The sequence below is a fragment of the Anopheles maculipalpis genome, chromosome X, assembly GCF_943734695.1.
Source record: "Anopheles maculipalpis chromosome X, idAnoMacuDA_375_x, whole genome shotgun sequence".
Lineage (NCBI taxonomy): Eukaryota > Metazoa > Arthropoda > Insecta > Diptera > Culicidae > Anopheles > Anopheles maculipalpis.
In genome coordinates, this window is record NC_064870.1 from 3,212,576 (window position 1) to 3,229,501 (window position 16,926).

General features: G+C 45.3%; 4 protein-coding genes across 4 annotated transcripts in view; 1 reads left to right on the forward strand and 3 right to left on the reverse strand.

The window, feature by feature from the left end:
• LOC126561015 (succinate dehydrogenase [ubiquinone] cytochrome b small subunit, mitochondrial) overlaps positions 1-1,523 on the forward strand; it is a 156,751-nt gene extending 155,228 nt beyond the window's left edge. Inside the window, exon 4 of the mRNA XM_050216967.1 lies at positions 1,504-1,523. The gene's annotated coding sequence lies outside the window, so the exon portion shown is untranslated. The remainder of the gene's footprint in view (positions 1-1,503) is intronic.
• LOC126558163 (uncharacterized) overlaps positions 1-16,926 on the reverse strand; it is a 481,612-nt gene that overhangs the window by 302,438 nt on the left and 162,248 nt on the right. The gene's annotated exons all lie outside the window — the stretch shown is intronic.
• Positions 1-16,926, reverse strand: part of LOC126561177 (uncharacterized) — a 408,397-nt gene that overhangs the window by 156,522 nt on the left and 234,949 nt on the right. The window lies entirely within an intron of this gene.
• Positions 1-16,926, reverse strand: part of LOC126556385 (alpha-2Da adrenergic receptor) — a 104,736-nt gene that overhangs the window by 82,589 nt on the left and 5,221 nt on the right. The window lies entirely within an intron of this gene.

Sequence of the window (16,926 nt, forward strand, 5' to 3'; positions counted from 1 at the left end):
ATAATAAGTTTAAAAGAATGCAAATTCCATAATATAGCGCCTAAAGTTATGCAATTTACAAACTTTAAACTCTTATTCGTATTAGACACCTTAACCTAGCATCTTTACAACATTCGTACAATCCTGTAGTCGTTAAACTGAAACCAGTAAGCTTATCCCGCTAGAAACCATTTAAAAAAATGTTTCAAAAATCATATGCTTTTGTGCTGTGATACTTTAGTTTGCCAGTTTGTTTGGAAAACTAGAACTTTTCTAGCTACAAAACGTCAAAACATATAGTTAAAAATTATCTAAATCATTCTTCTTCTTTTTGGTGTACTGTGATTTTTAGAAACACAGCTCAATTGTTTATAATTGTATAAAAATATTTTCTTCAGGTTTGCGCTATATTTAATAAGGCAACACATATGCAAGTAATAAAACGTAACGCAACCATCAACTCCAAACGAATCCCCAAACAATCAAGCGTATTTTAATTATGGCCCCAAAACAACAAATAGCTAGCTCAAGCGTCCGGGTGGAAAGGGATGCCCCTACCGACAGTGTGGTAGTAAAAGTGGTTTGCCGAACGTTAAACACGAACACAAAACAACCCAGTCCCACTACTGATTGCACAGATAATCCAGCCATCAAAGCCCCAGTTCCCTTTACCGAAATTCCGCACCCTCTCCTCTCCGGTCGCACACTTAAAATCGGCAGCGAAGTCGCTCCTTCGCTCCCAAGAGTTTGAAATTATTTCAATTGAAACGGAGTGTTTGGTTTTAGTTTTTCAGGGCAGACGGTTGGACCCGGTCGGCCGGCTCGATGGTTGGGAAACAAATTTGAAACAATTTGCCCCATCCTTCCTCCCCCCCTCGCTCACTCGCTTCGAAAAACCGACCACTACCTAGCTCCCCACGTTTGAATCATCCCATCCCCACACAAATACAAAAGCTTAATCCTCCGGTGTCTGCTCAGCTGCGCCCGGGAACTATGTAAATACATTAGATGAACTTTCCTCTAAGTTTACCTTTTGTCCTGGGTACACCTACCCTCTAGCGCGTCTTATTGAAGTTGAACTCCTTTGCTGCTCTACTGCCCGCTCTGTCTAATCTTTCCCCCCGAAGTCTCGCACACACACACACACGGACATCTCCACCACCAATGGTTTCGCGAGCAACCGTAACGGCTGATAACCGCCGTTAAGTGTCTTTCGCTGTTTGTCACAAAGGTTTTTCCTGGTCTGGCAAGCTGGCAGCAACACCAATCAGGCTGGTGGGTGGAAAAGAACTTTCCGGCATTGAAGCTTCGCAGTTGAACAACAGCATCACGCTCGCGCTGTGGGGTGTGTCGTGTGTTCGTTTTTATTATTTCCTTTCGCGTTAGCGCCGCCGTGCGTTAGGTTTGCTGCTGTCTACTTTCTTTAATATTTGTGTTTAGCATACCTTAACTGCTTTCAAGTTAGATCTTTCTTACCGCGTCCGAGCGCTTTTGCTTTCGCTGGTGAGACGAAAGCGCATCAAGCGCGGGCGAATGGGAGTGAAATTGATAACAACAATAAAAATAATAATAAAAGAGTCCATCAACTATCCAGCGTGAGGTCGGCCAGGATCACCGCTTAGCCGTTCGATAAACAAAACGAGTAAAGAAGCCAAAAAGAAGACAACAAAAAACGTGTATCTTTGGTTCGCTTTATCCATGAAAACAAGAACAAAAAAATGGCGGGCTCCAGAAAATGGCCCCCCGAGACTTGGCCTCTACAGTGTGCTTCCGCTTCAAGGCGTTGTTTTTGCGTTTATGCGCTGCTTTCAATGAGGAGCGACGAGCAAAAATTGAGACATTATGCAAATGTCCGTTTCCGGTTGTGCCCTTCCGGGTTTTTTGAACGGTTTACACAATTGCCCTTTTTCCCTCCACCACCTCACTCCGCAAAAGCTTCCTTTCCCGGCAAACAAAAAGAGTATGTGTACACTGTGGATCCAAGAATTGTGTGGGGGGGGTCGAGGTAAACACAATACACTCGAGAAACGACACGATTTGCATGACAAGCAATTGTTACTGAGTAGAAGCAGGACTTGGGATGTTCTAGGAGACTAAATAACCCTAACTTCCAGAAATCGAATCCTCCTCCTGCTAGATGGCTTTCTACTGCTGAAGTTGATTCCGACCGAAAACCTCTCCTTTAATAGGGAAATAACTGCAAACTGGTGGGTAAACATATGAAGTCAAGCTTGAAGGAGGAGTCCTCCCGCTTCACTGCCTGAAGTTACCCAAGAGCATTTCTACATTCGGATACAGATACAGTGTAGACAATTTCGAAAAACACATTCCAATGAGGAAAGGCAAAAGAAAGTGTAGCACAGCCAAGCTCCTGGCCACTACTGCGGAGCGGATAACACAGGGAGTTGAATGTACGAAAATTCTTCCAAGGAATGTAGGAGCAGATGGTTCCAAATGGTGCTTCCATTTCACCGAGTATGTGTCTGTGTGAGTGTGTGTGTGTGTGTGATAGAGCATGGCTTGAAGGTTCGGATAATGGAAGTTAGTGTCCGGCAGTACGCACAATGCAAAACTCATTTCCCAAAGTGCCACCCCTGTCGCATAAGCCCGGATTGGGTGACCGAACCGAAAAAGGAAGTAACTCCGATACTCTATCAAACCTGTCAAACTTCGGTGACTACTACCGCACTACTGGTCCCGAAATTCTCGACGACTTCCGGACCCGCATGGGGTGGGGGGAGCTTCGGGATCTGTTCACCAAAAAGCCGAAAGACTAGCTGCTGCAGGCTTCCGCTCTGTAAGTCCGTAAGTCGAAATACGGAAGAACATTAAGAAGACGCCCTCGAAGAAAGATGACTTTCCCCAAATTCCACGACCACCCATCGCATCCTGTAAGCTGAAGCGTCCAGGATTTATTTTTCAAAACCCCCCACCAACGGTTCACCCCCGCTCCAGCCGTGCTGGGTCTTGATGGGTCGAAAAAACTTTGCGAAATAAATTCTCAGCAGCAGGACAAATGTGGAAAGCCGCATTAAGATTTACCGCAAACTTGTAGCCCCTTCTAACACATTCAATTCGGAGTGGCTGGGTCGTTTTTTTTTTTTTTTTGGTTGCTGTTGCTTTCACCTCCCCATTTTAATTATGAAGTTATCCATCCCGAAACTCCTGCGTTAGGTTTCGGGTTTTAGCGATGACTTTTCGGCAAGCGATCCTAGCAGTAGTCGGGCAGTCAAACAACGAGGAATATGACGGACGCGAATGAAGCGTATGTGCATGTATGTATGCGCTGTGAAAATGCTGCAACAAATTTTCCTTTGATGCTAGAGCCTGCCCGAGCAAATGATGGGAGGATTTAAGTTTGCTTCTTTTAATTCCGGAAAAAGTCATTAACGAAGTGCATAAAGTTTGGTATGATGATCCTTTTGGCATCAAAAACTGGCTGCATTGCATTAGATGGAGGGAAGAAATGTTTCACAATATTGCACTACTTGCAGGGTGAAGAAGTACAAGAATTGCATGCATTTTTGTAACGATAATGCTTAGAATTCGCAGTCGAATTTTTATCAGTAAATACGATTTAAAAGCATTGTTTAGTTTTGCCCAATCTACGGAACAATATGCAGTTCATTGTTCGTGTTCTGTTCTTGATAAAGTGCTGATAAAGCGTGAAAAATAAGAAGATTGCATACTTTCGGGCGACGACAAAGTGTATTGGGAACGTAATACAAAGGTTGTTCTTGAAAAATGTTAGTCAATATCCGGGGATATTGGACCTACGGCGAAGAAATAGCAGAGGGAAGCTGTACTACGACAGCCAGCATGACAAAGTGTCCCTGCCATCCCTGAACGAAGTTGCCGGTGACATCAAACACCTGAAATGTAAGCTGGCAACGATGGCAGCTGATGCCAGTATTGTTAAAGCTGGGTCCGGGGAGGCTTGTTGCCATTATGCACCGGACCAGTTCCAGTTCACCCAGTCAATTCAATACACTTCAGAAGTTGTTTACGCTATTTTATCTGCAAAAAATTCTAAACATTAGATTAGATTAAGGCATTAGATTTAACGCTATGACATCATTCATCCAAGTAAGCGGTTTGCATATTTTCAGGCGTCAAAAATACGTTTGATCTTGCACAAAAATATTAATATCTTAGGTTCTGTGCATTAATCTTCCTTTAAAACAATTCCAGGGACCATTTTCCCCGTAGCAGAGCGTATCGTACTTCAATAAGTGATGTTACCTCTTTGAAATCAAATTCACCAATCAAGCCGCCAATAAAAGTTTAACACAAAGCCAACCAGCGTAATGCTGGCGGTGAACGATCGAACGATAACGCACCATTTGCGCTCGTGGCAAACGATCACTTAAAGTCAATCATATTTCAAATCTGGCCGATCGGATCGCCTTCCCCTTGACCCCAATTCGCTACGGCCTGCATTCGGTACGGCAATCGAGCGCTCAGCGAGTATTATTTTTCGTGTTCAGCGTTTGCAATTTTTCCTGACGGCGATCAATGGAAGCGGTTTTACGACTCAAAATTGAAAGATTTACGACACCAGCGCCGGCACACCGCTCCGTTGTGCTTTGATGAACAATTTTAAGACCAACCCACCCTCTCGGGTGTTGCAGCGAAGTGTTTTTCTTTTCTTTCCTTGCCGAAAGATGGAAAGGCGTACCCGTGCCACACATGTCACTGCAAAAAGACGAGCTGGGAGTTTTTTCTGTGTTTCTTTCCGTCCTGACTGTTAGATGCAGATTGGACGGAAAATCTGGCTGAACGCTGCTGGATTTGCTGCAAGGGCAGAGCAGGGGTGCCCTTGAATATCCCGAGTGCCGTCCGGCACCCTGTCCGGGTTAATAATAACTCCATCAAGTGGGGGGAAGGGGAGGGGTATAGTAAATCTCGCCGCTTCAGCTCAAGTGGTTCGGATGAGCGAATCTGTTAAACGAAGAGGATTTGCCTCACTCAAGTGGCCCAGGTCGGCGAGCCACGGCGATGCAAAGTGATACTGTTTTGCTCGGCAACATCGCCCACCGGCTAGATAAAGCTCATGCGAATGAGGAACTGCAGGGAATGGGAACTGCTTAGCGTGCGATTTTAACAAGCCACTTTCGGGACATGGGATTGTTGCGAGATTGCTTAAAATGTATCATTTTTTTTCCCGCACAAACCCAATCAAGCAAATAGAGGGAAGCTATAAAGATAGTTAGCTTGTTTGAGGGTGTTCCCTCTACATCTCGTGCGGCGTGCGGTTTTACCGGGGGCCCGAGAAGGCCCCTATTTCACAAGGTTGAATGATTCACTACAGCGTCTAACGTTTAATAGGGGCATTAAAAATCGATTCTCCTTTCCTCCTAGCTGACCACTTCTCCTAGCAAACCGGTTCCCCCCACTCCCTGAAAAGGTCAATGAAGGGTGAAGATTGCACGTGGCATTAGCGTCAGCGCATCGTAAGATTCTCGGCTTTAACATGATCTAGAGTGTGGTCGCTGCTTTATTTAAATGAATATTTCATGGCCCGATAGTTGGCAGGAACGAGGTTTAACGTAACAAGAGCTTGCCCATAGCACTCTCCTATATACTGAAAATTCAACATAAAGCAAATAAACACCAACGGTGCGGTTTAAAATGTTGGAAGCCAAAACAAATAAAATTGAAAATAATTTCTTACCCTGCTGCAGCTGCTCGCCGTGGTCTGGGATAAAAGCGAGCAGCAAACATGACTCAGCCACCCTCCGAGGGCAAGAAGAGGGGAGACATTTCTCAATCGAAACCACATCACCGCCCACCTGCGGACCGGAACGTAACGGGCAGCCGAAAATATCGAAAGGGGCTCACCATGTTGACAATTCGACAGGATGGCAAACTTTTTAAAACCGTCCCGTCATCGGGGTGAGCGAAAGAAGAAAAAAAACAAGCGCCAAATTCACACACACACACACACACACAAATCAAACTGAAGTTCGAAAAACACAAATTCATCCCCCGTCCGTAAGCCTGTTGGGGATGGAAATGGAGCAAATTTGCCACCCGTGGAACAAACCAAAAAGAAAAAGTTGGTTGGCTGTTGTTCTGCTTGGTTTTTTTTTTCTGTGTTATTACTCTTTTTTTTTTGGCCATCGTGGAACGTGGAAGAATTTTTTTGTGTGTTTTTTTTTTTGCTTCATTCCTTACCAACTTTAACGAATGTTGGTTTGAACGGTAACGAAGCCTATCCTGGCTGGATATGATCGACCCAGGATTAAACCTATCGGTCTGATCGGTTTGCGCGAGTGTTTGTGATCGGTTCGCCAATAGAGGAACTGTTGTCAAGCAACAAAACCGCTACAGCTACGAATAAATAGACCCAGAGAAGGAAATTCAAGTTTTCGTGAGGTTGCAGAGCAATAGTAGAAGAATGTGTGATTTTAAAAATAATTTGTGCCTGGGCCAGTTGTGGTAAAAAAGATGGTTCTGTAAAAATATTGCATTGAAAAAATAATTTTATCCTACCATTCGCTTAACAGTGCCCATAGTGGCTTGTAATATGGACGCATCGATAGACAGAGCGGAGTAAAAACTGGATTTTTTATGCAAAAAAAAACAACAAAAAAGAAAAGCTAAAAGAAAACGTCCAATTGACATTTCTTGCACACATACAAACACACGCAGCACACACATTCGTCGGTAAATAACTCACGTAGAAATAACAAAATTCCCACAGGCATCGTTGTAAGGGCGCAAACAGTGCCTACATTTAGGCGCTTTTTTTTCTCAAGGGACCCAAACACACAAACCCACTCTTCGGACACACAGGAACCAAATTTAGTGGAATTTGTTTTCTTCTTTCTCTTCTTGCTTCTTCTTTTCCTTCCTTTGCATGCTCCTGCCAAAAAGCCCATCGTTGTGATTGTTCGACCACAGTTTTCCATTGCGATCACCATTTTGAACCGTACCTTGTAAAACGAGGGTACGCCGAATGGGGTTGCAAACGGGGCCGAATCAAATCGCTCCAATCGGGAGTCCACTTCGTTTCGTCTATACAGCATTCAACTTCCTTCCCAGCCTAGCAAACTCTCCCCCTCTCGCTCTCTCAACACTTCCATTGCGAGACGACTGAAAGCAACATCTTTCACTTCATTTTGAATGTTGAGTTTTCATCCACCTCCTCTTCTTATGCCAAATGGAACGAATAGCGTTTTTGGCGAGTGTTTTGATGCTCAGGCGCGTGTGTGTGATTGTGAGTGTGTTTACGCTCACCTCAAATGTGAATGAGTGGTTGCGTCCAGAGTGAATCGGTGCGGAGAGGAAAAAAAAAAACATCCCAACAGTAGCACAGCGAATGTAAAGCCCCGGTTAGGCTGGGATTAGCTTTTCACGTAAATTGAAAAACTTTCTCATCGACTGTTGGGCCATTCATTGTTGTTATTGCTACTGCTATCGAGTGTCTCTGCTTTCTGGTCCCTCTTCCATCGGGGAACTGACCACCGATAAGCATAAATTAGACTTTGTCTGGCTATCGGAAACGAGGACCTTTTTATTTGGCGTCGCACACAATTCGTTCGACTTGTTCGGCCATTTTTCTTTTTATTTTGTTGGCCCGGATTTTTGCCTACAGCAACGTACAGGGGGCGCTTGAGATGCTTTCATCAAATTTTCCGCACTGCTCGAATATTTTCACACACACTCAGGGTATGGCTTGTTCTTTTATTGTTGTGTCGTGGTACTTTTTTTTTTGGTGACGCCATTTTCAAACATTTGAAGCCTTCAACTACTACCGATACACTTGTTTCATCCCAAGCCTTTTCCCCTATCCTCCTAATATTGGGAGATTGTTTTGAGGAGAGGAAAAAAAAAAACAGTACATCTTTCAGACGAGAACCGAACCGAGAACGGAAACGTTGTAGTTCTAGAATCTTGCGACACATTTTTGCGGTTTCTCGGGCGATGGTTTGCCATGCTCTAAGGAAGCAACGCGATGCTGTTTTGTTTTGTTTTGTTGCCGCCAAATCCTCGGAGAGGAACAAATATTATTTCTTTCAGGGTGTTTGCCTGGCGGCAAGGCCCTCTCACCGATCGAACGGTGTCTTTCGTTTCAATCATGCTGATATAAGCACCCGGCTCACTTCACCCTTGCGCGTACATCCTCTCCTCCTCCAGGTACACCCTGCGGGGGGACAGTTGTTTCTTTTTTTTTTTTTTTTTGCTTGGCACTTCTATCAAGAGGCCCTCTGTTTTTTTGCATTCCACAATACTCCTCTTGCCCTCATCTCTCACCAACGCACGCTTCATTTTTTGCATCCGAGGTGTTTTTTGTTGTTTTGTTTTGGTTTCATTTTCCGGGAAAATAAAGAACGTCAGGGCGTTTTTTCTACTACTTTCCCACCCGAATTCGGCGTTTCTTGCCGGACCAGCACCGGGTCCGGTTGGACGTCCGCCGCCCTCAAGCGTGGATGATTTAAAATGCAGCCTCGAAATGCGTAACTCAAAAAATCGATCAATAAAATCGACCAACTGGCCAATCTGTTTTTGTTTGCGGTACGGCGTGAACGAGTGGTGCCGGAGGCGCAAAAGGGCGAAGGGTGCTCTGTCAAATCGCTCCTCCCTCCACACTGCTATCTCGATGGTGCTGTGAAAGTGTCGAAAGTGTGCGAAAGAAATATTTACAAAGCAAGTAGAAGAATAACACCGTCTGTGATCGCCATCACGGCCGCTGGGGCCGTTGTGGGTATGAAAGTAAGCTATTTCAATCGAAGATATGCTAAGCCTTTTGTTGTATTGTTGTTTTGCTTCGGGTTTTGTAATGTTCTTTAGAGCAAAAGACGCTAAATAAAGTTTACATCTGTGTATTATCATGCCAACAACAAATAGTTCTAGTATGAAAGTTGTCTTTTTATTGCAGAGAAGAACACTATTCGAACAGCATATTTTTTGCCTTAGAAAATGGTTGTGGATTGCGAAACAAAAATAATTTTTGTGATTAAAATTTTCCGGTTCCGCTTGGAACTGTCCGGAGCCGCCTGGAGACGTTTGGAGCCGTCCGGAGCCGTTTGGAGCCATACGGAGCCGTTTGGAGCCGTCCGTCCGGAACACCAGTGCAGCCACTAGTGGAGTCATTCTGAAGCGATTCCATTTTTTTGTCGAATTTACACATCACTACTGTGCATACGGGTTTAAAAGCCTTTTCCTCATTATTTGAATTCTCTACCCCAAGCTGTGTGATTTGACACAAAAATCTACGTCGCAAATCGGTAAAACAAACCTGTAGAAGTAATACATATTTTAGCCGTCATTTATCAACACATGTACCGAAAAACAAAAATAAATGTAAGCAACACAACAGCCGTTGGCAATACGACCAGGTCCGTTCTTCAAATTAAATCTTCCATCGCCTTCCCGCGGTTTGTAACCCGTAATAAACATGAGATCATTGTAAACAAGGGCTTATTAATAGTGAAATTGGCTAAACTGCTAAAAAAAAGCCCCAACCATTACTTCCTTACCACAATTTGTTTCTTCTAACCAGGCAAAACGTGCCTTACGTATCGCTGGTTTGCTCATTATTGCCATCCCGAGCGCGTTAAATGTGTGTTTCGCGAACGATGCGAAAGAAATACACAGCTCGTCTGTGGCTTTAGGACACGGTCCAAAAATGTGCCAGCTAAATAATGGCTGACCTGCAAACGTCAAACGGCTAGGCGAATGGCTCAAGCTAATATGGAATTATTACAACGATAGCATTATAAACAACTGGGTAATCGTCGTTGTGATCGTCGATGCAGCTACTGCTTCGAACAGATAAATATTGATCAGCACGTTCCTGCCAACAATTGCGTCAATTGCCCTACGATCGGTGGTGCTCGAGCAGCTCGACTGCTCACGTGTGCAAGCCATTAAAGCTCATCGTTCGCTTATATTAGTGTACCTTATTTTACTGCACATCATCAGATGGAACGAAATGCTTCTGCTTCCTCACCAATCATAGGGCACACTAAGCGCGATGACAGGTACAAATGAGAGACGTCAGGTTGACTTCATCAGCATCCGTGCTTCAGAATAAAGCAACGCGGAAGCAACAGAACTTAGTGCGAACCATATGCTTCCCGATAACGAAGGCACAAACACATTGCACATGGCACAAATTGAGGTAAGCACCGAAACTCGGTACGTCCCACACTAATGGACACAAATTGCGGATACCCTACACATTCGCACATTAAATCAATCACCGCTCGATAGTCCGGAACAACATTAGACGACATCTTCCCTTGCCTGACTGCGAACGAATCAAACGAAAAAGAACAAATTTGGCATGATTTTATCAGACTTTTTTTGTTCCTCCCCAATCCCAAGACTTGAAGAAACCACAAATTTGCATTTACTTTACAGACCGGTTGCTTTTCCCATCGGTCGAACCATGCCTCAAACGTGTCAGCCTGGTTGAACCATGGCGGAAGATTGATAGCGTGTCGTCCATAAATTTTTGGTGGCTGTGTTTATTTATTTCCCCAACGCCCTAAAGGGAAAAACTTGTAAATTTCCATGTTTGTGGGTGCGTGCGTGTGTGTGTGCGTACGTTTACTCGTTATTTTCACCCGACAGCGATTGATAAACCGGGCAAACGATGTCGATGATTCGATTAGCGTTGTGCGTCGTGAAGTTATGTGTGTGTTGGTGTGATTTTTCTCGCTTCGAGGTTTTTTTTTTATTTTTTGCGTTCGAACCATCCTTAAAAGGGGTGGAATTTTTCCACCTTTTTGTTACCTCACTCGGGATCGAAAAAAAAAACACACACACATTAACTCGATCGCAATCGAATTCGCAAACCGCATTGGAGGGCGCCCGTGTAGCGGAAAAGTCAGTACACGGGGGTTTTCCACAGTTTTTATTTCTTGCGTGCGAGTGCTTTGAGGATGGTTAGTTATTTTTGGCAGTTGCAAGTAGTTGCCCTTCACGAACTGTGCGTTTTCCTTTTTTTTCGTTTTGGGTTGTCCCTCCCGAAGCGGACGATTTTTCAACCACCCTTCAGGTACAGCAGCAAAAAGGTTCAGTTTCATTCACTAGCATTTATCCATTTTCAATCGCGCAACGGTCGGTTGCGGAACCTCCCTTGCACTTCCTCATCCTTTCCTGCACGGGTCAAAAAAAAAAAAAGCGGTCGGAGTGGTACGCAGCACAAACTGTGCACAGCTGGAATGAAATGCGATATCGCATTTCAGCGAGCCCGGGACCGGCATAGCCGGTATTGAAGCTGGTGCAGTTGAAGTATCGATCATCGGTCCGGTTTTCGGTTGCGGACAACGCACACACACACGCAGCTACGCACATGAAAAATCTGTAAGGGGAGAAGCTATGCTAATTTTAGCCTCAAACGTACCAAACATATGGTAGCAGCGGAACAGCTCCAAAGTGAAATTTTTGCTTTCTCGGTTTCTCGTCTTTCGCATCAGGTCACATGATGTGAGTGATTACACGCACACACACACACAAAAACACCCCCTCACGCACACAAACCACACTTCATCACTTCATCCGCAGATCTTTGTAATGAATGATCGCCCATTCGGGGGGTTTTTTTTTTTGCGATTGCGGATGGACGGCTGATGAAGGATGACAGTTGTTAGCTGTTTGGTTACGAAATTGCTACCAATGTTTGTCGTCCGCTCGTAACCAGGCGGGCGCTACATTTTCGGGATAGACAGCATCCTGGTTGAGCTACAAACCATTAGCACACACACACAGACACACGCATCCGTGCGGGTAGAATGTTGCTAGTTAGCGACGAGCGTGTTTTACTACTGTCAAATTGCCACACTAATGATAAAGAAAATAAATCAATATTTACCTAATTGATTTCATTTCTGATTTGTGCTTATGTTTGCTTTGCAAACAAAACTAGACACAATTTTGAAATCGTACTCGAATTTTAATCATAAATTGTTGGAAATCTTTTTTTCTCAACGCACCTTCTTATTGGCTTAGAGCGTTGATCCCAAGATAGAACACGTCGGCCATTTAATGGCTTTTTAGACTTGCTGATAACCTTTTAGTTGTTTTATTTGCACTCGCTACGGGAGTGATGCAGTGCAGGTGCAGTGCAAGGTGAGATTTTCTATCATGTCGGTCTGTCGGAATCGTTTGTAATCTCACCGGGGTTTGAGGCAAAGGACTTGCCTGTTTGTTGTTCAACATCGCTCTGGTGGGTGTCATGCGAAGCACGGGATTCGCGGATGACATCGACATCATCTCGTCGGAGGCTCTGACCGTGATGGAGCCCGTGTCTCGGAAGCAGAGTACCAGTTGAAGGCGACGATCTCGAGGTGGTAGAGGAGTTCTGCTACCTTGGTATGATCGTAACTTCGCTCAACAACGTGAGGAATCGTGCCTACTACGGACTCCACAAACTCATGTGATCCAGAAGGCTCCACCGCACCTTGATACCGGTCTGGAAGTCGGAAAGCCGGAAGGATACGTTGGCTGGGGCACGTGATGAGTGATGCCGGACTCATGACCCACCAAGAAGATGCTCGTCAGCGACCCGTTCGGCACAAGGCGTAAATGAACACAGTGAGCTGACTGGACTGGATCAAGTGAAGTCTAACCTGTCAGAGATCGGATGCTGCCGTGGATGGAGGACTGTAGCCTTAGACCGAGTTACCTCGAAATTAATTGGCAACCTGGCCATGTCTACGCGTCGTGCTCAATCCTGAGCAAACCAAACTGTATAGGTCTTCGTCATATATTATAACACATTTTATGTATCTTCAAAAGGAGCTATTGATAGAATGCTCCAACAAGATAACAAGATGCATTTTTGTGGAAAAAGTATCCATCCATGTTAAACAATTCAAAACAGAAACCGTAAACCATCAGGAGACGAGATTACAAAGAAGAAAATTTTAGGCTTACTTGAGGATATGATCAACGAAAAGTACATAAACACAGTCTCTTGACGTCAAATGAACCGACGAGGATGATTTGACATCGCTGATATAGACCGTGTGCATCAACAAATATGAGAACTTGTCAAAATTCTAGCTGAAAACCACAAATCAGCTCAGCTTCTTTCCAAGTCCATAAAAAGTCGGAACATCTTGTAACCAAAAGAACATGCAGCTTAACTCAACTTGAACTTCCAAATTTTTACTTATCAAAATTGAATCAATAAAATAAAATCTTACACGCCTGGAACAACTCTCCCGCCCGATGCATGAGAGCATAGCTCCATGTTCACAATTATTATCCATCGTAGGAAAGCTAGAACAAACCACCAATTTCTGCTAATGCAAAACTTCACACAATTCCCCGCATCACGTGTGAAAGGTGTGCGAAAGCGAAGTCTGCCCCTAGCAGCACCGGAGTTTCCTCGTTTCCGCGCTGTAGCCTTGATTACTTTCGCGAGTCCTTAAATCGATCCATCCCATTCGTAATGTGCGCACCACACAATTGAATTCCTTCACGATGGAGCTGCGAGATGAGACCAGCTTTTTGCACGGTCAGTTTTTTTTCCTTCTTCTTTTTGTCGTCATAAAACAGCTCTGACTGTGAGGACAGTACCCACTAATCCCACGCAGCAATACCTATTCGCGGGACGTCCACTATTACCGGTTACCGGGGAGTCCAAACTGGTTTGCGATAATTGCTGTCAAGTAAAATTCGCTTCACATTCCGACAGGCCACCACCATCACCATTCTCCTCCCCACGCTTTCCTCGCCCTCTCCTATTCTCACGTTCCAGCTACGGTGAGATGTAAAATGACGACGAGAACTGAGTCGGTTTTTTTGCTTGCTTTCTCTGTTTGCTCGCGTTAAATTCTTCCCCGTCCTCTTCAATTGTAGTGCAAAGTTTTGCCACCGTGCTAGAAAATGAACGGATTGTCCTCGACACTTGCACTTGCGCGCACCGGCCCTCCTGCTGCCGAATGTTGCAGCGCAGCGCCGGCTGCTCGGCTGGCGCTTACACTCGGTAAATCCTAATTACCGTGCCGTTTAAAGCGCTGTGAAAATTGAATTTAATCACCTGAGCATTTAAAACCACTCGATCATGCAGTTTTCCGATAACACTTTTCCCGTCCATTCATTCTGAAGGCAGGCTTCGCCACGCTTTTGCTTGCCCTCTTTCGCTGTCTCTCTCTCTCTCTTTCCTTCTCTCGCGTGCGCTCACGGTTCACTTTTTTCGATGGGATTAGGATGCAGTGTTGCAAGCCATTACCTAGGATTTTCCTCCCACTAATCTGAAGGTTGCAAACTGAGCAGGTGGAAAACTGAATCGCAGCATGGTAAAAAGCTTCCTGGAAATAGCCTAAAATGGTACCGCGGTGCGCGAGAACCTGGTACTTGTTTTCCAACCCTTACGTGCCCCTAGCTGGCCCCGTGTACGGTGTAAGGGGCCAATAAATTTTTATTAGAAAATTATGCATCACCAGGTGGCTCGGTTATGGCAATCAGGACGCTGCCGCTAACGTGATCTTCCACAAATTCGCCTATCTGTTGGGTTCTCTGCGAGCAAAGTTGTGTCGGAGGGGGGGGGGGGGTTTCAACCACCAGTGAGTGCAGATTTGGTGCAAATGTTTTGCGCGTGCAGCAACCCCGATCATCCGTGCAGGATGCAAGGAGTTCTAATCCTTGCGAGATTTTGCCGAATGGCGCCATTTTTATCTGTACTGGTTGGTCCCCTGCACGCAAAGTTGCCAATACGATCGATTGGGAGAGGAAAAGGGAAGGGGGAAGGTGAATTGAGGGATAACGTGTGGACGCATCCTTTACCCTTCGCAAGCAAAGCGCAAACTGTGAGCGAATCGAAGTGGCGATCGGTATCGATAGCTCCAAGGATCCCGGTAAGGTTCCCACATTCCAGACGCATACGTAGGCTGCAAGCAAAAAAAATAAAAAAGTTCGGCGGGCCGATACTATCCCAAGGATTTAGCTTCGGTAAGACTTCCGGACGACTGATGTTGATCGGATCGGAAGCCGTGCAAACCGTTCCTTGGTCTGGTGCGGCCGTCTTTTAACGGACCTATTACGTATTCGCCCCGCATCGTTTGGCTGATGACGGAATTTTTGTTGCCCACGAATCGATCGAATTCGTGCCGTGCCGGAACCGGCATGGAAGTTGGCCTCTTCAATGTTCGCCTTTTTTTGTTGTTGCTGCTGCTAGTTTTTCCTTTGGTTCACTTTTAGCCCTTGGGCTCTGTTTGATGTTTTGCTGAGTGATGATGATGACAGGGAAAGTATTGAGTGGGTGGGAGGGAGGTAACGATGATGGTAGGATAACCGCGGACCACGAATGGTAGTAGCACAACCAACCGACGATACTTACCGATACCGGTTCGGGATCAGAGGGAGGTCCGATGAAGGGACTACCGAAAGCCCGAGGAGGTACGAAATTGAGAATTTATTGATTTTACACTCGTACGATAAGCTCAGGAGCTAAAGGATAAGAGTGAGCTGGCGAGAAAAGATCCTACGGGATGCAAAACATCGAGAGAATGATGCGGTATAACGATGTTTTAGGATCGCTTAAAGGCAAAACGTTTCCCGGTGGTTAGAAACATTTTCTTCTAATGCACTGTTGAAGGTATTCGGAGCATAAAAAGGGGAGGTAAATAGAAGAACCTTAATTTTGAATGCTATCCAAACATCCTGGCGTACAGTTCTTAAACACCTCTTGCGGAAATCATTCCGTACGTCAAAAAACGGTGGCTTTAAAGTTGCTTACGAACTTCGAACTGGTTACTGCCACTCCCGGGTTGGGGATTGTGTGTGTGTGTGTGCATCATTAAGTGCAAAAGCAGGTGACGTCAAGTATCAGCCACCTTCCGCCCCATCCCTCGTTCGTTCTTTTGTTTACTGTCGGTGCACTTACGACGGACCAGGCGCCTCCATTATGGGGCGTGTCCCAGGTGTCGGACGTTTGATTGTTTCGTCTACCGACCCAGCATCAACTGGCACCATGGCATCACTTATAGCGCGCGCGAGAGCGTTTCCCGACCATCACCGACCCCGACTGCAACACAACTGTCACCGGCGACACCAAAAAGTGGAACCTTACGCTGGAAAAGCGGTGTTTATTGGCTCGCTTTGGAGTATTTACGCGTGCGAAGGATCCATACTCATTTCTTCAAAGTTTACCCGAGCCCTTATTGTCATGCTCGAGTGGGAGCACCCACACACACACACATACCAGCGTGACAATACGGAATGTGACAGTGTTTTTGCCCGGATGATATTAAGTGCGCCAGTCGTCGGCCTCGGCTTCCGTTACGGGGAACGGGTTTGAGACGTGGCGTGGCAAATGTCTGTGCCTTGGTTCGGCTTCAGTCTCACCGGTAGTAGACACTGAGGGTGCTTCAGCACACACAAAAATACACACACACACATACATAACATCAGATGCACCCAGAATTACCTGTCGTAACCTTTCGGTGACGGCGAGCCGCTGACGGAGCATCCCTCGTTTTCCTTGACAGCCACCTATATAATAGGGAAGGGTAATGTACTTTAACCTTCTCCCCTCTCCTTCCCACACCTCGCAAAAACCACCATTCATGCATGCTTAAGCTCATCGCATTCGCTTACAGGGCCTCAATTTCCTAACGTCCAGTACGATGACGTCCTGCAGGGAAAACTATACCGAACACTCCCACACAAGGTTGATTCCTGTGATGTTTTCCGGTGTTTCAGCAGCACAATTATGATTCACAAGATGGCCCCACTGACAGCCTTGATAAGGGAAGGGTGTTAAAATACTTCCTACGGAACAACAAAAATCTAGTTTGCATACATTTTTAGATTTCAAACTTCAGCTCAATCGGACCGAAAAAGTGACACACTTCGCATAGCCAAAACTTGTGCTTATTAAGACGTATTTAGCAGCTGGTTTACTCCAGAGGTTTAACTAAGCAAAAGTTGTCAAGAGGCGTTTTATGCATGAGGTTAGAAAAATGAACAAAAAACAAGCAAATC